The sequence below is a fragment of the Phalangium opilio genome, unplaced genomic scaffold (genome assembly GCF_054372755.1).
Source record: "Phalangium opilio isolate 3A_F unplaced genomic scaffold, DU_Popi_V2 ptg000038l_1, whole genome shotgun sequence".
Taxonomy (NCBI): Eukaryota; Metazoa; Arthropoda; class Arachnida; order Opiliones; family Phalangiidae; genus Phalangium; species Phalangium opilio.
In genome coordinates this window covers 1048851-1066849 of record NW_028324161.1, presented here as the reverse complement: position 1 = coordinate 1066849, position 17999 = coordinate 1048851, and the positions used below count along the sequence as shown (strand labels likewise).

Sequence of the window (17999 nt, the reverse complement as noted above, 5' to 3'; positions counted from 1 at the left end):
TCTTCTTCATGCAACCAGGGAAACTTTCCTTTGGAAATAATTTACTTTAAGATACACGATCCAAAAAGATTTCATATTGCCGAAACCCGGGACCTTTAGATCTTCAGTCTAACGCTCTTCCAACTGAGTTATTTCGGCACTTTTTCACGCAACCAGGGAAACTTTGTTTAGGAAAACAGTTTACTTTAATGTATACGACCCAAAAGCCTTTCTTGTTGCCGAAACCCGGGATCGAGCCAGGGACCTTTGATCTTCAGTCTAACGCTCTCCCAACTGAGCTATTTCGGCTCTCTTTCATGCAAACAGGGAAACTTTAGTGAAGCAAATAATTTACTTAAAGATACACGACACAAAAAGCACTCGTGTTGCCGAAACCCGGGATCGAACCAGGGATCTTTAGATCTTCAGTCTAACGCTCTCCCAACTGAGCTATTTCGGCTCTCTTTCGTGCAAACAGGGAAACTTTACGGAAGCAAATAGTTTACTTTAAGATACACGACCCAAAAAGCGATCGTGTTGCCGAAACCCAGGATGGAACCAGGGACCTTTGGATCTTCAGTCTAACGCTCTTCCAACTGAGCTATTTCGGCTCTTTTTCACGCAACCAGGGAAACTTTGCTTAGGAAAACAGTTTACTTTAATGTATACGACCCAAAAGCCTTTCTTGTTGCCAAAACCCGGGATCGAACCAGGGACCTTTGATCTTCAGTCTAACGCTCCCCCAACTGAGCTATCTCGGCTCTCTTTCGTGCAAACAGGGAAACTTTACGGAAGGAAATAATTTACTTTAAGATACACGACCCAAAAAGCACTCGTGTTGCCGAAACCCGGGATCGAACCAGGGACCTTTAGATCTTCAGTCTAACGCTCTCCCAACTGAGCTAATTCGGCTCTTTTTCATGCAACCATTGAAACTTTCCTTTGGAAATAATTTACTTTAAGATACACGATCCAAAAAGATTTCATATTGCCGAAACCCGGGATCGAACCAGGGACCTTTAGATCTTCATTCAACGCTCTCTCAACTGAGCTATTTCGGCTCTTTTTCACTCAACCAGGGAAACTTTGCTTAGGAATACATTTTACTTTTATGTATACGACCCAAAAGTCTTTCTTGTTGCCGAAACCCGGGCTCGAACCAGGGACCTTTAGATCTTCCGTCTAACGCTCTCCCAACTGAGCTACTTCGGCTCTTCTTCATGCAACCAGGGAAACTTTCCTTTGGAAATAATTTACTTTAAGATACACGATCCAAAAAGATTTCATATTGCCGAAACCCGGGACCTTTAGATCTTCAGTCTAACGCTCTTCCAACTGAGCTATTTCGGCTCTTTTTCACGCAACCAGGGAAACTTTGTTAAGGAAAACAGTTTACTTTAATGTAAACGACAAAAAAGCCTTTCTTGTTGCCGAAACCCGGGATCGAACCAGGGACCTTTGATCTTCAGTCTAACGCTCTCTCAACTGAGCTATTTCGGCTCTCTTTCATGCAAACAAGGAAACTTTAGTGAAGCAAATAATTTACTTAAAGATACACGACACAAAAAGCACTCGTGTTGCCGAAACCCGGGATCGAACCAAGGACCTTTAGATCTTCAGTCTAACGCTCTCCCAACTGAGCTATTTCGGCTCTCTTTCGTGCAAGCAGGGAATTTTTACGGAAGCAAATAATTTACTTTAAGATACACGACCAAAAAAGCGATCGTGTTGCCGAAACCCGGGATCGAACCAGGGACCTTTAGATCTTCAGTCAAACGCTCTCCCAACTGAGCTATTTCGGCTCTCTTTCACGCAACCAGGGAAACTTTGCTTAGGAAAACAGTTTACTTTAATGTATATGACCCAAAAGCCTTTCTTGTTGCCAAAACCCGGGATCGAGCCAGGGACCTTAAGATCTTCAGTCTAACGCTCTCCCAACTGAGCTATTTCGGCTCTTTTTCATGCAACCAGGGAAAGTTTACTTTGGAAAACAACGTACTTTAATGTACACGACCCATAACGCTTTCGTGTTGCCGAAACTCGGGATCGAACCAGGGACCTTTAGATCTTCAGTCTAACGCTCTCCCAACTGAGCTATTTCGGCTCTTTTTCGTGCAACCAGGCAAACTTTCCTTTGGAAAACAGCATTCTTTAATTTACACGACCCATAACGCTTTCGTGTTGCCGAAACTCGATATCGAACCAGGGACCTTTAGATCTTCAGTCTAACGCTCTCCAAACTGAGCTATTTCGGCTCTATTTCATGCAACCAGGGAAACTTTCCTGGAGGAAATAATTTACTTTAAGATACACGATCCAAAAAGATTTCATATTGCCGAACCCCGGGATCGAACCAGGGACCTTTAGATCTTCAGTTGAACGCTCTCCCAACTGAGCTATTTCGGCTCTCTTTCATTCGAACAGGGAAACTTTACTTAAGCAAATAATTTACTTAAAGATAAACGACCCAAAGAGCAGTCGTGTGACCGAAACCCGGGATGGAACCAGGGACCTTTAGATCTTCAGTCTAACGCTCTCCCAACTGAGCTATTTCGGCTCTCTTTCATTCGAACAGGGAAACTTTACTTAAGCAAATAATTTACTTAAAGATAAACGACCCAAAAAGCAGTCGTGTTGCCGAAACCCGGGATCGAACCAGGGACCGTTAGATCTTCAGACTAACGCTCTCCCAACTGAGCTATTTCGGCTCTTTCTCATGCAACCAGGGAAACTTTCCTATAGAAATAATTTACTTTAAGATTCACGATCCAAAAAGATTTCATATTGCCGAAACCCGGGATCGAACCAGGGACCTTTAGATCTTCAGTTGAACGCTTTCCCAACTGAGCTATTTCGGCTCTTTTCACGCAACCAGGGAAACTTTGCTTAGGAAAACAGTTTACTTTAATGTATACGACCCAAAAGCCTTTCTTGTTGCCAAAACCCGGGATCGAGCCATGGACCTTAAGATCTTCAGTCTAACGCTTTCCCAACTGAGCTATTTCAGCTCTTTTTCATGCAACCAGGGAAACTTTACTTTGGAAAACGGCGTACTTTAATGTACACGACCCATAACGCTTTCGTGTTGCCGAAACCCGGGATCGAACCAGGGACCTTTGGATCTTCAGTGTAACGCTCTTCCAACTGAGCTATTTCGGCTCTTTTTCACGCAACCAGGGAAACTTTGCTTAGGAAAACAGTTTACTTTACTGTTTACGACTCAAAAGCCCTTGTTGTTGCCGAAACCCGGGATCGAACCAGGGACCTTTGATCTTCAGTCTAACGCTCTCCCAACTGAGCTATTTCGGCTATCTTTCAAGCAAACAGGGAAACTTTAGTGAAGCAAATAATTTACTCAAAGATACACGACCCAAAAAGCACTCGTGTTGCCGAAAACCGGGATCGAACCAGGAACCTTTAGATCTTCAGTCTAACGCTCTCTCAACTGAGCCATTTCGGCTCTTTTTCGTGCAACCAGGCAAACTTTCCTTTGGAAAACAGCTTTCTTTAATGTACACGACCCATAACGCTTTCGTGTTGCCGAAACTCGGGATCGAACCAGGGACCTTTAGATCTTCAGTCTAACGCTCTCCCAACTGAGCTATTTCGGCTCTATTTCATGCAACCAGGGAAACTTTCCTGGAGGAAATAATTTACTTTAAGATACACGATCCAATAAGATTTCATATTGCCGAACCCCGGGATCGAAAGAGGGACCTTTTGATGTTCAGTCTAACGCTCTCCCAAGTGAGCTATTTCGGCTCTTTTTCACGCAATCAGGAAACTTTGCTTAGGAAAACAGTTTACGTTAATGTATACGACCCAAAAGCCTTTCTTGCTGCCGAAACCCGGGATCGAACCAGGGACCTTTAGATCTTCAGTCGAACGCTTTCCTAACTGAGCTATTTCGGCTCTTTCACGCAACCAGGGAAACTTTGCTTAGGAAAACAGTTTACTTTAATGTATACGACCCAAAAGCCTTTCTTGTTGCCAAAACCCGGGATCGAGCCAGGGACCTTAAGATCTTCAGTCTAACGCTCTCCCAACTGAGCTATTTCGGCTCTTTTTCATGCAACCAGGGAAACTTTACTTTGGAAAACAGCGTACTTTAATGTACACGACCCATAACGCTTTCGTGTTGCCGAAACCCGGGATCGAACCAGGGACCTTTAGATCTTCAGTCTAACGCTCTCCAAACTGAGCTATTTCGGCTCTCTTTCGTGCAAACAGGGAAACTTTACTGAAGCAAATAATTTACTTTAAGATACACGACCCAAAAAAGCACTCGTGTTGCCGAAACCCGCGATCGAACCAGGGACCTTTAGATCTTCAGTCTAACGCTCTCCCAACTGAGCTATTTAGGCTCTTTTTCACGCAAACAGGGAAACTTTACATAGGAAAACAGTTTACTTTAATGTATACGACCCAAAAGCCTTTCTTGTTGCCGAAACCCGGGATCGAACCAGGGACCTTTAGATCTTCAGTCTAACGCTCTCCTAACTGAGCTATTTCGGCTCTCTTTCGTGCAAACAGGGAAACTTTACTGAAGCAAATAATTTACTTTAAGATACACGACCCAAAAAAGCACTCGTGTTGCCGAAACCCGGGATCGAACCAGGGACCTTTAGATCTTCAGTCTAACGCTCTCTCAACTGAGCTATTTCGGCTCTTTTTCATGCATCCAGGGAAACTTTACTTTGGAAATAATTTACTTTAAGATACACGATCCAAAAAGATTTCATATTGCCGAAAACCGGGATCGAACCAGGGACCTTTAGATCTTCATTCTAACGCTCTCCCAACTGAGCTATTTAGGCGCTTATTCACGCAACCAGGGAAACTTTGCATAGGAAAACAGTTTACTTTAATGTAAACGACCCAAAAGCCTTTCTTGTTGCCGAAACCCGGGATCGAACCAGGGAACTTTAGATCTTCAGTCTAACGCTCTCCCAACTGAGCTATTTCGGCTCTTCTTCTTGCGACCAGGGAAACTTTCCTTTGGAAATATATTACTTTAAGATACATGATCCAAAGAGATTTCATATTGCCGAAACCCGGGATCGAACCAGGGACCTTTAGATCTTCAGTTTAACGCTCTCCCAACTGAGCTATTTAGGCTCTTTTTCACGCAAACAGGGAAACTTTACATAGGAAAACAGTTTACTTTAATGTATACGACCCAAAAGCCTTTCTTGTTGCCGATACCCGGGATCGAACCAGGGACCTTTAGATCTTCAGTCTAACGCTCTCCTAGCTGAGCTATTTCGGCTCTCTTTCGTGCAAACAGGGAAACTTTACTGAAGCAAATAATTTACTTTAAGATACACGACCCAAAAAAGCACTCGTGTTGCCGAAACCCGGGATCGAACCAGGGACCTTTAGATCTTCAGTCTAACGCTCTCTCAACTGAGCTATTTTGGCTCTTTTTCAAGCATCCAGGGAAACTTTACTTTGGAAATAATTTACTTTAAGATACACGATCCAAAAAGATTTCATATTGCCGAAAACCGGGATCGAACCAGGGACCTTTAGATCTTCATTCTAACGCTCTCCCAACTGAGCTATTTCGGCGCTTATTCACGCAACCAGGGAAACTTTGCATAGGAAAACAGTTTACTTTAATGTATACGACCCAAAAGCCTTTCTTGTTGCCGAAACCCGGGATCCAACCAGGGACCTTTAGATCTTCAGTCTAACGCTCTCCCAACTGAGCTATTTCGGCTCTTCTTCTTGCGACCAGGGAAAATTTCCTTTGGAAATAATTTACTTTAAGATACATGACCCAAAAAGATTTCATATTGCCGAAACCCGGGATCGAACCAGGGACCTTTAGATCTTCAATCTAACGCTCTCCCAACTGAGCTATTTCGGCTCTTCTTATTGCGACCAGGGAAACTTTCCTTTGGAAATAATTTACTTTAAGATACATGATCCAAAAAGATTTCATATTGCCGAAACCCGGGATCGAACCAGGGACCTTTAGATCTTCAGTCTAACGCTCTCCCAACTGAGCTATTTCGGCTCTTTTTCACGCAAACAGGGAAACTTTACATAGGAAAACAGTTTACTTTAATGTATACGACCCAAAAGCCTTTCTTGTTGCCGAAACCCGGGATAGAACCAGGGACCTTTAGGTCTTCAGTCTAACTCTCTCCCAACTGACCTATATCGGCTCTCTTTCATGCAATCAGGGAAACGTTCCTGAAGAAAATAGTTTACTTAAAGATACACGGCCCAAAAATCACTCGTGTTGCCGAAAACCGGGATCGTACTAGGGACCTTTAGATCTTCAGTCTAACGCTCTCCCAACTGAGCTATTTCGGTTCTTCTTCTTGCGACCGGTGAAACTTTCCTTTGGAAATAATTTACTTTAAGATACATGATCCAAAAAGATTTCATATTGCCGAAACCCGGGATCGAACCAGGGACCTTTAGATCTTCAGTCTAACGCTCTCCCAACTGAGCTATTTCGGCTCTTTTTCACGCAAACAGGGAAACTTTACATAGGAAAACAGTTTACTTTAATGTATACGACCCAAAAGCCTTTCTTGTTGCCGAAACCCGGGATAGAACCAGGGACCTTTAGGTCTTCAGTCTAACTCTCTCCCAACTGACCTATATCGGCTCTCTTTCATGCAACCAGGGAAACGTTCCTGAAGAAAATAGTTTACTTAAAGATACACGGCCCAAAAATCACTCGTGTTGCCGAAAACCGGGATCTTACTAGGGACCTTTAGATCTTCAGTCTAAGGCTCTCCCAACTGAGCTATTTCGACTCTCTTTCGTGCAAACAGGGAAACTTTACTGAAGCAAATAATTTACTTTAAGATACACGACCCAAAAAAGCACTCGTGTTGTCGAAACCCGGGATCGAACCAGGGACCTTTAGATCTTCAGTCTAACGCTCTCCCAACTGAGCTATTTCGGCGCTTATTCACGCAACCAGGGAAACTTTGCGTAGGAAAACAGTTTACTTTAATGTATACGACCCAAAAGCCTTTCTTGTTGCCGAAACCCGGGATCGAACCAGGGACCTTTAGATCTTCAGTCTAACGCTCTCCCAACTGAGCTATTTCGGCTCTTTTTCATGCAACCAGGGAAACTTTCCTTTGGATAACAGCTTTCTTTAATGTACACGACCCATAACGCTTTCGTGTTTCCGAAACTCGGGATCGAACCAGGGACCTTTAGATCTTCAGTCTAACGCTCTCCTAACTGAGCTATTTCGGCTCTATTTCATGCTACCAGGGAAACTTTCCTGGAGGAAATAATTTACTTTAAGATACATGATCCAAAAAGATTTCATATTGCCGAAACCCGGGATCGAACCCGGGACCTTTAGATCTTCAGTCTAACGCTCTCCCAACTGAGCTATTTCAGCTCTTTTTCACGCAAACAGGGAAACTTTGCATAGGAAAACAGTTTACTTTAATGTATACGACCCAAAAGCCTTTCTTGTTGCCGAAACCCGGGATCGAACCAGGGACCTTTAGATCTTCAGTCTAACGCTCTCCTAACTGAGGTATTTCAGCTCTCTTTCATGCAAACAAGAAAACTTTACTGAAGCAAACAATTTACTTAAAGATACACGACCCAAAAAGCACTCGTGTTGCCGAAACCCGGGATCGAACCAGGGACCTTTAGATCTTCAGTCTAACGCTCTCTCAACTGAGCTATTTCGGCTCTTTTTCATGCATCCAAGGAAACTTTACTTTGGAAATAATTTACTTTAAGATACACGATCCAAAAAGATTTCATATTGCCGAAAACCGGGATCGAACCAGGGACCTTTAGATCTTCAGTCTAACGCTCTCCCAACTGAGCTATTTCGGCTCTTCTTCTTGCGACCAGGGAAACTTTCCTTTGGAAATAATTTACTTTAAGATACATGATCCAAAAAAATTTCATATTGCCGAAACCCGGGATCGAACCAGGGACCTTTAGATCTTCAGTCTAACGCTCTCCCAACTGAGCTATTTCGGCTCTTTTTCACGCAAACAGGGAAACATTACATAGGAAAACAGTTTACTTTAATGTATACGACCCAAAAGCCTTTCTTGTTGCCGAAACCCGGGATCGAACCAGGGACCTTTAGATCTTCAGTCTAACGCTCTCCTAACTGAGGTATTTCAGCTCTCTTTCATGCAAACAAGAAAACTTTACTGAAGCAAATAATTTACTTAAAGATACACGACCCAAAAAGCACTCGTGTTGCCGAAACCCGGGATCGAACCAGGGACCTTTAGATCTTCAGTCTAACGCTCTCTCAACTGAGCTATTTCGGCTCTTTTTCATGCATCCAAGGAAACTTTACTTTGGAAATAATTTACCTTAAGATACACGATCCAAAAAGATTTCATATTGCCGAAAACCGGGATCGAACCAGGGACCTTTAGATCTTCATTCTAACGCTCTCCCAACTGAGCTATTTCGGCGCTTATTCACGCAACCAGGGAAACTTTGCATATGAAAACAGTTTACTTTAATGTATACGACCCAAAAGCCTTTCTTGTTGCCGAAACCCGGGATCGAACCAGGGACCTTTAGATCTTCAGTCTAACGCTCTCCCAACTGAGCTATTTCGGCTCTTTTTCACGCAAACAGGGAATTTTTACATAGGAAAACAGTTTACTTTAATGTATACGACCCAAAAGCCTTTCTTGTTGCCGAAACCCGGGATCGAACCAGGGACCTTTAGATCTTCAGTCTAACGCTCTCCTAACTGAGCTATTTCGGCTCTCTTTCGTGCAAACAGGGAAACTTTACTGAAGCAAATAATTTACTTTAAGATACACGACCCAAAAAAGCACTCGTGTTGCCGAAACCCGGGATCGAACCAGGGACCTTTAGATCTTCAGTCTAACGCTCTCTCAACTGAGCTATTTCGGCTTTTTTTCATGCATCCAGGGAAACTTTACTTTGGAAATAATTTACTTTAAGATACACGATCCAAAAAGATTTCATATTGCCGAAAACCGGGATCGAACCAGGGACCTTTAGATCTTCATTCTAAAGCTCTCCCAACTGAGCTATTTCGGCGCTTATTCACGCAAACAGGGAAACTTTGCATAGGAAAACAGTTTACTTTAATGTATACGACCCAAAAGCCTTTCTTGTTGCCGAAACCCGGGATCGAACCAGGGACCTTTAGATCTTCAGTCTAACGCTCTCCCAACTGAGGTATTTCAGCTCTCTTTCATGCAAACAAGGAAACTTTACTGAAGCAAATAATTTACTTAAAGATACACGACCCAAAAAGCACTCGTGTTGCCGAAACCCGGGATCGAACCAGGGATCTTTAGATCTTCAGTCTAACGCTCTCCCAACTGAGCTATTTCGGCTCTCTTTCGTGCAAACAGGGAAACTTTACTGAAGCAAATAATTTACTTTAAGAAACACGACCCAAAAAAGCACTCGTGTTGCCGAAACCCGGGATCGAACCAGGGACCTTTAGATCTTCAGTCTAAGGCTCTCCCAACTGAGCTATTTCGGCTCTTTTTCACGCAAACAGTGAAACTTTACATAGGAAAACAGTTTACTTTAATGTATACGACCCAAAAGCCTTTCTTGTTGCCCAAACCCGGGATCGAACCAGGGACCTTTAGATCTTCAGTCTAACGCTCTCCCAACTGAGCTATTTCGGCTCTTCTTCTTGCGACCAGGGAAACTTTCCTTTGGAAATAATTTACTTTAAGATACATGATCCAAAAAATTTCATATTGCCGAAACCCGGGATCGAACCAGGGACCTTTAGATCTTAAGTCTAACGCTCTCCCAACTGAGCTATTTCGGCTCTTTTTTACGCAAACAGGGAAACTTTACATAGGAAAACAGTTTACTTTAATGTATACGACCCAAAAGCCTTTCTTGTTGCCGAAACCCGGGATCGAACCAGGGACCTTTAGATCTTCAGTCTAACGCTCTCCTAACTGAGGTATTTCAGCTCTCTTTCATGCAAACAAGAAAACTTTACTGAAGCAAATAATTTACTTAAAGATACACGACCCAAAAAGCACTCGTGTTGCCGAAACCCGGGATCGAACCAGGGACCTTTAGATCTTCAGTCTAACGCTCTCTCAACTGAGCTATTTCGGCTCTTTTTCATGCATCCAAGGAAACTTTACTTTGGAAATAATTTACTTTAAGATACACGATCCAAAAAGATTTCATATTGCCGAAAACCGGGATCGAACCAGGGACCTTTAGATCTTCAGTCTAACGCTCTCCCAACTGAGCTATTTCGGCTCTTCTTCTTGCGACCAGGGAAACTTTCCTTTGGAAATAATTTACTTTAAGATACATGATCCAAAAAAATTTCATATTGCCGAAACCCGGGATCGAACCAGGGACCTTTAGATCTTCAGTCTAACGCTCTCCCAACTGAGCTATTTCGGCTCTTTTTCACGCAAACAGGGAAACATTACATAGGAAAACAGTTTACTTTAATGTATACGACCCAAAAGCCTTTCTTGTTGCCGAAACCCGGGATCGAACCAGGGACCTTTAGATCTTCAGTCTAACGCTCTCCTAACTGAGGTATTTCAGCTCTCTTTCATGCAAACAAGAAAACTTTACTGAAGCAAATAATTTACTTAAAGATACACGACCCAAAAAGCACTCGTGTTGCCGAAACCCGGGATCGAACCAGGGACCTTTAGATCTTCAGTCTAACGCTCTCTCAACTGAGCTATTTCGGCTCTTTTTCATGCATCCAAGGAAACTTTACTTTGGAAATAATTTACCTTAAGATACACGATCCAAAAAGATTTCATATTGCCGAAAACCGGGATCGAACCAGGGACCTTTAGATCTTCATTCTAACGCTCTCCCAACTGAGCTATTTCGGCGCTTATTCACGCAACCAGGGAAACTTTGCATATGAAAACAGTTTACTTTAATGTATACGACCCAAAAGCCTTTCTTGTTGCCGAAACCCGGGATCGAACCAGGGACCTTTAGATCTTCAGTCTAACGCTCTCCCAACTGAGCTATTTCGGCTCTTTTTCACGCAAACAGGGAATTTTTACATAGGAAAACAGTTTACTTTAATGTATACGACCCAAAAGCCTTTCTTGTTGCCGAAACCCGGGATCGAACCAGGGACCTTTAGATCTTCAGTCTAACGCTCTCCTAACTGAGCTATTTCGGCTCTCTTTCGTGCAAACAGGGAAACTTTACTGAAGCAAATAATTTACTTTAAGATACACGACCCAAAAAAGCACTCGTGTTGCCGAAACCCGGGATCGAACCAGGGACCTTTAGATCTTCAGTCTAACGCTCTCCCAACTGAGCTAATTCGGCTCTTTTTCATGCAACCATTGAAACTTTCCTTTGGAAATAATTTACTTTAAGATACACGATCCAAAAAGATTTCATATTGCCGAAAACCGGGATCGAACCAGGGACCTTTAGATCTTCATTCTAAAGCTCTCCCAACTGAGCTATTTCGGCGCTTATTCACGCAACCAGGGAAACTTTGCATAGGAAAACAGTTTACTTTAATGTATACGACCCAAAAGCCTTTCTTGTTGCCGAAACCCGGGATCGAACCAGGGACCTTTAGATCTTCAGTCTAACGCTCTCCCAACTGAGGTATTTCAGCTCTCTTTCATGCAAACAAGGAAACTTTACTGAAGCAAATAATTTACTTAAAGATACACGACCCAAAAAGCACTCGTGTTGCCGAAACCCGGGATCGAACCAGGGATCTTTAGATCTTCAGTCTAACGCTCTCCCAACTGAGCTATTTCGGCTCTCTTTCGTGCAAACAGGGAAACTTTACTGAAGCAAATAATTTACTTTAAGAAACACGACCCAAAAAAGCACTCGTGTTGCCGAAACCCGGGATCGAACCAGGGACCTTTAGATCTTCAGTCTAACGCTCTCCCAACTGAGCTATTTCGGCTCTTTTTCACGCAAACAGTGAAACTTTACATAGAAAAACAGTTTACTTTAATGTATACGACCCAAAAGCCTTTCTTGTTGCCCAAACCCGGGATCGAACCAGGGACCTTTAGATCTTCAGTCTAACGCTCTCCCAACTGAGCTTTTTCGGCTCTTCTTCTTGCGACCAGGGAAACTTTCCTTTGGAAATAATTTACTTTAAGATACATGATCCAAAAAAATTTCATATTGCCGAAACCCGGGATCGAACCAGGGACCTTTAGATCTTCAGTCTAACGCTCTCCTAACTGAGGTATTTCAGCTCTCTTTCATGCAAACAAGAAAACTTTACTGAAGCAAATAATTTACTTAAAGATACACGACCCAAAAAGCACTCGTGTTGCCGAAACCCGGGATCGAACCAGGGACCTTTAGATCTTCAGTCTAACGCTCTCCCAACTGAGCTATTTCGGCTCTCTTTCGTGCAAACAGGGAAACTTTACTGAAGCAAATAATTTACTTTAAGATACACAACCCAAAAAAGCACTCGTGTTGCCGAAACCCGGGATCGAACCAGGGACCTTTAGATCTTCAGTCTAACGCTCTCCCAACTGAGCTATTTCGGCTCTTTTTCACGCAAACAGGGAAACTTTACATAGGAAAACAGTTTACTTTAATGTATACGACCCAAAAGCCTTTCTTGTTGCCCAAACCCGGGATCGAACCAGGGACCTTTAGATCTTCAGTCTAACGCTCTCCCAACTGAGCTATTTCGGCTCTTCTTCTTGCGACCAGGGAAACTTTCCTTTGGAAATAATTTACTTTAAGATACATGATCCAAAATGATATCATATTGCCGAAACCCGGGATCGAACCAGGGACCTTTAGATCTTCAGTCTAACGCTCTCCTAACTGAGCTATTTCGGCTCTCTTTCGTGCAAACAGGGAAACTTTACTGAAGCAAATAATTTACTTTAAGATACACGACCCAAAAAAGCACTCGTGTTGCCGAAACCCGGGATCGAACCAGGGACCTTTAGATCTTCAGTCTAACGCTCTCTCAACTGAGCTATTTCGGCTCTTTTTCATGCATCCAGGGAAACTTTACTTTGGAAATAATTTACTTTAAGATACACGATCCAAAAAGATTTCATATTGCCGAAAACCGGGATCGAACCAGGGACCTTTAGATCTTCATTCTAACGCTCTCCCAACTGAGCTATTTCGGCGCTTATTCACGCAACCAGGGAAACTTTGCATATGAAAACAGTTTACTTTAATGTATACGACCCAAAAGCCTTTCTTGTTGCCGAAACCCGGGATCGAACCAGGGACCTTTAGATCTTCAGTCTAACGCTCTCCCAACTGAGCTATTTCGGCTCTTTTTCACGCAAACAGGGAATTTTTACATAGGAAAACAGTTTACTTTAATGTATACGACCCAAAAGCCTTTCTTGTTGCCGAAACCCGGGATCGAACCAGGGACCTTTAGATCTTCAGTCTAACGCTCTCCTAACTGAGCTATTTCGGCTCTCTTTCGTGCAAACAGGGAAACTTTACTGAAGCAAATAATTTACTTTAAGATACACGACCCAAAAAAGCACTCGTGTTGCCGAAACCCGGGATCGAACCAGGGACCTTTAGATCTTCATTCTAACGCTCTCCCAACTTAGCTACTTCGGCGCTTATTCACGCAACCAGGGAAACTTTGCATAGGAAAACAGTTTACTTTAATGTATACGACCCAAAAGCCTTTCTTGTTGCCGAAACCCGGGATCGAACCAGGGACCTTTAGATCTTCAGTCTAACGCTCTCCTAACTGAGCTATTTCGGCTCTCTTTCGTGCAAACAGGGAAACTTTAATGACGCAAATAATTTACTTTAAGATACACGACCCAAAAAAGCACTCGTGTTGCCGAAACCCGGGATCGAACCAGGGACCTTTAGATCTTCAGTCTAACGCTCTCTCAACTGAGCTATTTCGGCTCATTTTCATGCATCCAGGGAAACTTTACTTTGGAAATAATTTACTTTAAGATACACGATCCAAAAAGATTTCATATTGCCGAAAACCGGGATCGAACCAGGGACCTTTAGATCTTCATTCTAACGCTCTCCCAACTGAGCTATTTCGGCGCTTATTCACGCAACCAGGGAAACTTTGCATAGGAAAACAGTTTACTTTAATGTATACGACCCAAAAGCCTTTCTTGTTGCCGAAACCCGGGATCGAACCAGGGACCTTTAGATCTTCAGTCTAACGCTCTCCCAACTGAGCTATTTCGGCTCTTTTTCACACAAACAGGGAATTTTTACATAGGAAAACAGTTTACTTTAATGTATACGACCCAAGAGCCTTTCTTGTTGCCGAAACCCGGGATCGAACCAGGGACCCTTAGATCTTCAGTCTAACGCTCTCCCAACTGAGCTATTTCGGTTCTTCTTCTTGCGACCGGTGAAACTTTCCTTTGGAAATAATTTACTTTAAGATACATGATCCAAAAAGATTTCATATTGCCGAAACCCGGGATCGAACCAGGGACCTTTAGATCTTCAGTCTAACGCTCTCCCGACTGAGCTATTTAGGCTCTTTTTCACGCAAACAGGGAAACTTTACATAGGAAAACAGTTTACTTTAATGTATACGACCCAAAAGCCTTTCTTGTTGCCGAAACCCGGGATCGAACCAGGGACCTTTAGATCTTCAGTCTAACGCTCTCCCAACTGAGCTATTTAGGCTCTTTTTCACGCAAACAGGGAAACTTTACATAGGAAAACAGTTTACTTTAATGTATACGACCCAAAAGCCTTTCTTGTTGCCGAAACCCGGGATCGAACCAGGGACCTTTAGAACTTCAGTCTAACGCTCTCCCAACTGAGGTATTTCAGCTCTCTTTCATGCAAACAAGAAAACTTTACTGAAGCAAATAATTTACTTAAAGATACACGACCCAAAAAGCACTCGTGTTGCCGAAACCCGGGATCGAACCAGGGACCTTTAGATCTTCAGTCTAACGCTCTCCCAACTGAGCTATTTCGGCTCTCTTTCGTGCAAACAGGGAAACTTTACTGAAGCAAATAATTTACTTTAAGATACACGACCCAAAAAAGCACTCGTGTTGCCGAAACCCGGGATCGAACCAGGGACCTTTAGATCTTCAGTCTAACGCTCTCCCAACTGAGCTATTTCGGCTCTTTTTCACGCAAACAGGGAAACTTTACATAGGAAAACAGTTTACTTTAATGTATACGACCCAAAAGCCTTTCTTGTTGCCCAAACCCGGGATCGAACCAGGGACCTTTAGATCTTCAGTCTAACGCTCTCCAAACTGAGCTATTTCGGCTCTTCTTCTTGCGACCAGGGAAACTTTCCTTTGGAAATAATTTACTTTAAGATACATGATCCAAAATGATTTCATATTGCCGAAACCCGGGATCGAACCAGGGACCTTTAGATCTTCCGTCTAACGCTCTCTCAACTGAGCTATTTCGGCTCTTTTTCATGCATCCAGGGAAACTTTACTTTGGAAATAATTTACTTTAAGATACACGATCCAAAAAGATTTCATATTGCCGAAAACCGGGATCGAACCAGGGACCTTTAGATCTTCATTCTAACGCTCTCCCAACTGAGCTATTTCGGCGCTTATTCACGCAACCAGGGAAACTTTGCATATGAAAACAGTTTACTTTAATGTATACGACCCAAAAGCCTTTCTTGTTGCCGAAACCCGGGATCGAACCAGGGACCTTTAGATCTTCAGTCTAACGCTCTCCCAACTGAGCTATTTCGGCTCTTTTTCACGCAAACAGGGAATTTTTACATAGGAAAACAGTTTACTTTAATGTATACGACCCAAAAGCCTTTCTTGTTGCCGAAACCCGGGATCGAACCAGGGACCTTTAGATCTTCAGTCTAACGCTCTCCTAACTGAGCTATTTCGGCTCTCTTTCGTGCAAACAGGGAAACTTTACTGAAGCAAATAATTTACTTTAAGATACACGACCCAAAAAAGCACTCGTGTTGCCGAAACCCGGGATCGAACCAGGGACCTTTAGATCTTCATTCTAACGCTCTCCCAACTTAGCTACTTCGGCGCTTATTCACGCAACCAGGGAAACTTTGCATAGGAAAACAGTTTACTTTAATGTATACGACCCAAAAGCCTTTCTTGTTGCCGAAACCCGGGATCGAACCAGGGACCTTTAGATCTTCAGTCTAACGCTCTCCTAACTGAGCTATTTCGGCTCTCTTTCGTGCAAACAGGGAAACTTTAATGACGCAAATAATTTACTTTAAGATACACGACCCAAAAAAGCACTCGTGTTGCCGAAACCCGGGATCGAACCAGGGACCTTTAGATCTTCAGTCTAACGCTCTCTCAACTGAGCTATTTCGGCTCATTTTCATGCATCCAGGGAAACTTTACTTTGGAAATAATTTACTTTAAGATACACGATCCAAAAAGATTTCATATTGCCGAAAACCGGGATCGAACCAGGGACCTTTAGATCTTCATTCTAACGCTCTCCCAACTGAGCTATTTCGGCGCTTATTCACGCAACCAGGGAAACTTTGCATAGGAAAACAGTTTACTTTAATGTATACGACCCAAAAGCCTTTCTTGTTGCCGAAACCCGGGATCGAACCAGGGACCTTTAGATCTTCAGTCTAACGCTCTCCCAACTGAGCTATTTCGGCTCTTTTTCACACAAACAGGGAATTTTTACATAGGAAAACAGTTTACTTTAATGTATACGACCCAAGAGCCTTTCTTGTTGCCGAAACCCGGGATCGAACCAGGGACCCTTAGATCTTCAGTCTAACGCTCTCCCAACTGAGCTATTTCGGTTCTTCTTCTTGCGACCGGTGAAACTTTCCTTTGGAAATAATTTACTTTAAGATACATGATCCAAAAAGATTTCATATTGCCGAAACCCGGGATCGAACCAGGGACCTTTAGATCTTCAGTCTAACGCTCTCCCGACTGAGCTATTTAGGCTCTTTTTCACGCAAACAGGGAAACTTTACATAGGAAAACAGTTTACTTTAATGTATACGACCCAAAAGCCTTTCTTGTTGCCGAAACCCGGGATCGAACCAGGGACCTTTAGATCTTCAGTCTAACGCTCTCCCAACTGAGCTATTTAGGCTCTTTTTCACGCAAACAGGGAAACTTTACATAGGAAAACAGTTTACTTTAATGTATACGACCCAAAAGCCTTTCTTGTTGCCGAAACCCGGGATCGAACCAGGGACCTTTAGAACTTCAGTCTAACGCTCTCCCAACTGAGGTATTTCAGCTCTCTTTCATGCAAACAAGAAAACTTTACTGAAGCAAATAATTTACTTAAAGATACACGACCCAAAAAGCACTCGTGTTGCCGAAACCCGGGATCGAACCAGGGACCTTTAGATCTTCAGTCTAACGCTCTCCCAACTGAGCTATTTCGGCTCTCTTTCGTGCAAACAGGGAAACTTTACTGAAGCAAATAATTTACTTTAAGATACACGACCCAAAAAAGCACTCGTGTTGCCGAAACCCGGGATCGAACCAGGGACCTTTAGATCTTCAGTCTAACGCTCTCCCAACTGAGCTATTTCGGCTCTTTTTCACGCAAACAGGGAAACTTTACATAGGAAAACAGTTTACTTTAATGTATACGACCCAAAAGCCTTTCTTGTTGCCCAAACCCGGGATCGAACCAGGGACCTTTAGATCTTCAGTCTAACGCTCTCCAAACTGAGCTATTTCGGCTCTTCTTCTTGCGACCAGGGAAACTTTCCTTTGGAAATAATTTACTTTAAGATACATGATCCAAAATGATTTCATATTGCCGAAACCCGGGATCGAACCAGGGACCTTTAGATCTTCCGTCTAACGCTCTCTCAACTGAGCTATTTCGGCTCTTTTTCATGCATCCAGGGAAACTTTACTTTGGAAATAATTTACTTTAAGATACACGATCCAAAAAGATTTCATATTGCCGAAAACCGGGATCGAACCAGGGACCTTTAGATCTTCATTCTAACGCTCTCCCAACTGAGCTATTTCGGCGCTTATTCACGCAACCAGGGAAACTTTGCATATGCAAACAGTTTACTTTAATGTATACGACCCAAAAGCCTTTCTTGT

General features: G+C 43.0%; 47 non-coding genes across 47 annotated transcripts; all 47 read right to left on the bottom strand.

Moving 5' to 3' along the window:
* Positions 1-366: 366 nt before the first annotated feature.
* Positions 367-439, bottom strand: TRNAF-GAA (transfer RNA phenylalanine (anticodon GAA)). Its single transcript has one exon. It is a non-coding gene; the product is annotated as a tRNA-Phe (tRNA).
* A 1118-nt stretch (positions 440-1557) lies between these two features.
* Positions 1558-1630, bottom strand: TRNAF-GAA (transfer RNA phenylalanine (anticodon GAA)). The gene has a single exon. It is a non-coding gene; the product is annotated as a tRNA-Phe (tRNA).
* A 78-nt stretch (positions 1631-1708) lies between these two features.
* TRNAF-GAA (transfer RNA phenylalanine (anticodon GAA)) lies at positions 1709-1781 on the bottom strand. Its single transcript has one exon. It is a non-coding gene; the product is annotated as a tRNA-Phe (tRNA).
* A 2640-nt stretch (positions 1782-4421) lies between these two features.
* TRNAF-GAA (transfer RNA phenylalanine (anticodon GAA)) lies at positions 4422-4494 on the bottom strand. Its single transcript has one exon. It is a non-coding gene; the product is annotated as a tRNA-Phe (tRNA).
* Positions 4495-4573: 79 nt separating this feature from the next.
* On the bottom strand, positions 4574-4646 carry TRNAF-GAA (transfer RNA phenylalanine (anticodon GAA)). The gene has a single exon. It is a non-coding gene; the product is annotated as a tRNA-Phe (tRNA).
* A 228-nt stretch (positions 4647-4874) lies between these two features.
* Positions 4875-4947, bottom strand: TRNAF-GAA (transfer RNA phenylalanine (anticodon GAA)). The gene has a single exon. It is a non-coding gene; the product is annotated as a tRNA-Phe (tRNA).
* An 831-nt stretch (positions 4948-5778) lies between these two features.
* On the bottom strand, positions 5779-5851 carry TRNAF-GAA (transfer RNA phenylalanine (anticodon GAA)). Its single transcript has one exon. It is a non-coding gene; the product is annotated as a tRNA-Phe (tRNA).
* Positions 5852-5928: 77 nt separating this feature from the next.
* On the bottom strand, positions 5929-6001 carry TRNAF-GAA (transfer RNA phenylalanine (anticodon GAA)). Its single transcript has one exon. It is a non-coding gene; the product is annotated as a tRNA-Phe (tRNA).
* A 379-nt stretch (positions 6002-6380) lies between these two features.
* TRNAF-GAA (transfer RNA phenylalanine (anticodon GAA)) lies at positions 6381-6453 on the bottom strand. The gene has a single exon. It is a non-coding gene; the product is annotated as a tRNA-Phe (tRNA).
* Positions 6454-6834: 381 nt separating this feature from the next.
* On the bottom strand, positions 6835-6907 carry TRNAF-GAA (transfer RNA phenylalanine (anticodon GAA)). The gene has a single exon. It is a non-coding gene; the product is annotated as a tRNA-Phe (tRNA).
* Positions 6908-6985: 78 nt separating this feature from the next.
* TRNAF-GAA (transfer RNA phenylalanine (anticodon GAA)) lies at positions 6986-7058 on the bottom strand. Its single transcript has one exon. It is a non-coding gene; the product is annotated as a tRNA-Phe (tRNA).
* Positions 7059-7589: 531 nt separating this feature from the next.
* Positions 7590-7662, bottom strand: TRNAF-GAA (transfer RNA phenylalanine (anticodon GAA)). The gene has a single exon. It is a non-coding gene; the product is annotated as a tRNA-Phe (tRNA).
* A 227-nt stretch (positions 7663-7889) lies between these two features.
* Positions 7890-7962, bottom strand: TRNAF-GAA (transfer RNA phenylalanine (anticodon GAA)). Its single transcript has one exon. It is a non-coding gene; the product is annotated as a tRNA-Phe (tRNA).
* Positions 7963-8191: 229 nt separating this feature from the next.
* TRNAF-GAA (transfer RNA phenylalanine (anticodon GAA)) lies at positions 8192-8264 on the bottom strand. The gene has a single exon. It is a non-coding gene; the product is annotated as a tRNA-Phe (tRNA).
* Positions 8265-8492: 228 nt separating this feature from the next.
* Positions 8493-8565, bottom strand: TRNAF-GAA (transfer RNA phenylalanine (anticodon GAA)). Its single transcript has one exon. It is a non-coding gene; the product is annotated as a tRNA-Phe (tRNA).
* Positions 8566-8643: 78 nt separating this feature from the next.
* TRNAF-GAA (transfer RNA phenylalanine (anticodon GAA)) lies at positions 8644-8716 on the bottom strand. The gene has a single exon. It is a non-coding gene; the product is annotated as a tRNA-Phe (tRNA).
* Positions 8717-8795: 79 nt separating this feature from the next.
* TRNAF-GAA (transfer RNA phenylalanine (anticodon GAA)) lies at positions 8796-8868 on the bottom strand. The gene has a single exon. It is a non-coding gene; the product is annotated as a tRNA-Phe (tRNA).
* Positions 8869-9247: 379 nt separating this feature from the next.
* On the bottom strand, positions 9248-9320 carry TRNAF-GAA (transfer RNA phenylalanine (anticodon GAA)). Its single transcript has one exon. It is a non-coding gene; the product is annotated as a tRNA-Phe (tRNA).
* Positions 9321-9399: 79 nt separating this feature from the next.
* TRNAF-GAA (transfer RNA phenylalanine (anticodon GAA)) lies at positions 9400-9472 on the bottom strand. The gene has a single exon. It is a non-coding gene; the product is annotated as a tRNA-Phe (tRNA).
* A 78-nt stretch (positions 9473-9550) lies between these two features.
* Positions 9551-9623, bottom strand: TRNAF-GAA (transfer RNA phenylalanine (anticodon GAA)). Its single transcript has one exon. It is a non-coding gene; the product is annotated as a tRNA-Phe (tRNA).
* A 76-nt stretch (positions 9624-9699) lies between these two features.
* TRNAL-UAA (transfer RNA leucine (anticodon UAA)) lies at positions 9700-9772 on the bottom strand. Its single transcript has one exon. It is a non-coding gene; the product is annotated as a tRNA-Leu (tRNA).
* Positions 9773-10001: 229 nt separating this feature from the next.
* TRNAF-GAA (transfer RNA phenylalanine (anticodon GAA)) lies at positions 10002-10074 on the bottom strand. Its single transcript has one exon. It is a non-coding gene; the product is annotated as a tRNA-Phe (tRNA).
* Positions 10075-10301: 227 nt separating this feature from the next.
* On the bottom strand, positions 10302-10374 carry TRNAF-GAA (transfer RNA phenylalanine (anticodon GAA)). The gene has a single exon. It is a non-coding gene; the product is annotated as a tRNA-Phe (tRNA).
* Positions 10375-10603: 229 nt separating this feature from the next.
* Positions 10604-10676, bottom strand: TRNAF-GAA (transfer RNA phenylalanine (anticodon GAA)). The gene has a single exon. It is a non-coding gene; the product is annotated as a tRNA-Phe (tRNA).
* A 228-nt stretch (positions 10677-10904) lies between these two features.
* Positions 10905-10977, bottom strand: TRNAF-GAA (transfer RNA phenylalanine (anticodon GAA)). Its single transcript has one exon. It is a non-coding gene; the product is annotated as a tRNA-Phe (tRNA).
* Positions 10978-11055: 78 nt separating this feature from the next.
* On the bottom strand, positions 11056-11128 carry TRNAF-GAA (transfer RNA phenylalanine (anticodon GAA)). Its single transcript has one exon. It is a non-coding gene; the product is annotated as a tRNA-Phe (tRNA).
* A 531-nt stretch (positions 11129-11659) lies between these two features.
* On the bottom strand, positions 11660-11732 carry TRNAF-GAA (transfer RNA phenylalanine (anticodon GAA)). Its single transcript has one exon. It is a non-coding gene; the product is annotated as a tRNA-Phe (tRNA).
* A 79-nt stretch (positions 11733-11811) lies between these two features.
* On the bottom strand, positions 11812-11884 carry TRNAF-GAA (transfer RNA phenylalanine (anticodon GAA)). The gene has a single exon. It is a non-coding gene; the product is annotated as a tRNA-Phe (tRNA).
* Positions 11885-12263: 379 nt separating this feature from the next.
* Positions 12264-12336, bottom strand: TRNAF-GAA (transfer RNA phenylalanine (anticodon GAA)). Its single transcript has one exon. It is a non-coding gene; the product is annotated as a tRNA-Phe (tRNA).
* A 79-nt stretch (positions 12337-12415) lies between these two features.
* TRNAF-GAA (transfer RNA phenylalanine (anticodon GAA)) lies at positions 12416-12488 on the bottom strand. The gene has a single exon. It is a non-coding gene; the product is annotated as a tRNA-Phe (tRNA).
* Positions 12489-12566: 78 nt separating this feature from the next.
* On the bottom strand, positions 12567-12639 carry TRNAF-GAA (transfer RNA phenylalanine (anticodon GAA)). Its single transcript has one exon. It is a non-coding gene; the product is annotated as a tRNA-Phe (tRNA).
* A 77-nt stretch (positions 12640-12716) lies between these two features.
* Positions 12717-12789, bottom strand: TRNAF-GAA (transfer RNA phenylalanine (anticodon GAA)). Its single transcript has one exon. It is a non-coding gene; the product is annotated as a tRNA-Phe (tRNA).
* Positions 12790-12868: 79 nt separating this feature from the next.
* Positions 12869-12941, bottom strand: TRNAF-GAA (transfer RNA phenylalanine (anticodon GAA)). Its single transcript has one exon. It is a non-coding gene; the product is annotated as a tRNA-Phe (tRNA).
* A 228-nt stretch (positions 12942-13169) lies between these two features.
* TRNAF-GAA (transfer RNA phenylalanine (anticodon GAA)) lies at positions 13170-13242 on the bottom strand. The gene has a single exon. It is a non-coding gene; the product is annotated as a tRNA-Phe (tRNA).
* A 78-nt stretch (positions 13243-13320) lies between these two features.
* On the bottom strand, positions 13321-13393 carry TRNAF-GAA (transfer RNA phenylalanine (anticodon GAA)). Its single transcript has one exon. It is a non-coding gene; the product is annotated as a tRNA-Phe (tRNA).
* Positions 13394-13623: 230 nt separating this feature from the next.
* Positions 13624-13696, bottom strand: TRNAF-GAA (transfer RNA phenylalanine (anticodon GAA)). The gene has a single exon. It is a non-coding gene; the product is annotated as a tRNA-Phe (tRNA).
* Positions 13697-13775: 79 nt separating this feature from the next.
* On the bottom strand, positions 13776-13848 carry TRNAF-GAA (transfer RNA phenylalanine (anticodon GAA)). The gene has a single exon. It is a non-coding gene; the product is annotated as a tRNA-Phe (tRNA).
* A 228-nt stretch (positions 13849-14076) lies between these two features.
* On the bottom strand, positions 14077-14149 carry TRNAF-GAA (transfer RNA phenylalanine (anticodon GAA)). The gene has a single exon. It is a non-coding gene; the product is annotated as a tRNA-Phe (tRNA).
* A 681-nt stretch (positions 14150-14830) lies between these two features.
* TRNAF-GAA (transfer RNA phenylalanine (anticodon GAA)) lies at positions 14831-14903 on the bottom strand. The gene has a single exon. It is a non-coding gene; the product is annotated as a tRNA-Phe (tRNA).
* A 79-nt stretch (positions 14904-14982) lies between these two features.
* On the bottom strand, positions 14983-15055 carry TRNAF-GAA (transfer RNA phenylalanine (anticodon GAA)). Its single transcript has one exon. It is a non-coding gene; the product is annotated as a tRNA-Phe (tRNA).
* A 529-nt stretch (positions 15056-15584) lies between these two features.
* Positions 15585-15657, bottom strand: TRNAF-GAA (transfer RNA phenylalanine (anticodon GAA)). Its single transcript has one exon. It is a non-coding gene; the product is annotated as a tRNA-Phe (tRNA).
* A 78-nt stretch (positions 15658-15735) lies between these two features.
* On the bottom strand, positions 15736-15808 carry TRNAF-GAA (transfer RNA phenylalanine (anticodon GAA)). Its single transcript has one exon. It is a non-coding gene; the product is annotated as a tRNA-Phe (tRNA).
* A 230-nt stretch (positions 15809-16038) lies between these two features.
* On the bottom strand, positions 16039-16111 carry TRNAF-GAA (transfer RNA phenylalanine (anticodon GAA)). The gene has a single exon. It is a non-coding gene; the product is annotated as a tRNA-Phe (tRNA).
* A 79-nt stretch (positions 16112-16190) lies between these two features.
* On the bottom strand, positions 16191-16263 carry TRNAF-GAA (transfer RNA phenylalanine (anticodon GAA)). Its single transcript has one exon. It is a non-coding gene; the product is annotated as a tRNA-Phe (tRNA).
* Positions 16264-16491: 228 nt separating this feature from the next.
* On the bottom strand, positions 16492-16564 carry TRNAF-GAA (transfer RNA phenylalanine (anticodon GAA)). The gene has a single exon. It is a non-coding gene; the product is annotated as a tRNA-Phe (tRNA).
* Positions 16565-17245: 681 nt separating this feature from the next.
* TRNAF-GAA (transfer RNA phenylalanine (anticodon GAA)) lies at positions 17246-17318 on the bottom strand. Its single transcript has one exon. It is a non-coding gene; the product is annotated as a tRNA-Phe (tRNA).
* A 79-nt stretch (positions 17319-17397) lies between these two features.
* Positions 17398-17470, bottom strand: TRNAF-GAA (transfer RNA phenylalanine (anticodon GAA)). The gene has a single exon. It is a non-coding gene; the product is annotated as a tRNA-Phe (tRNA).
* Between the last annotated feature and the right edge of the window lie 529 nt (positions 17471-17999).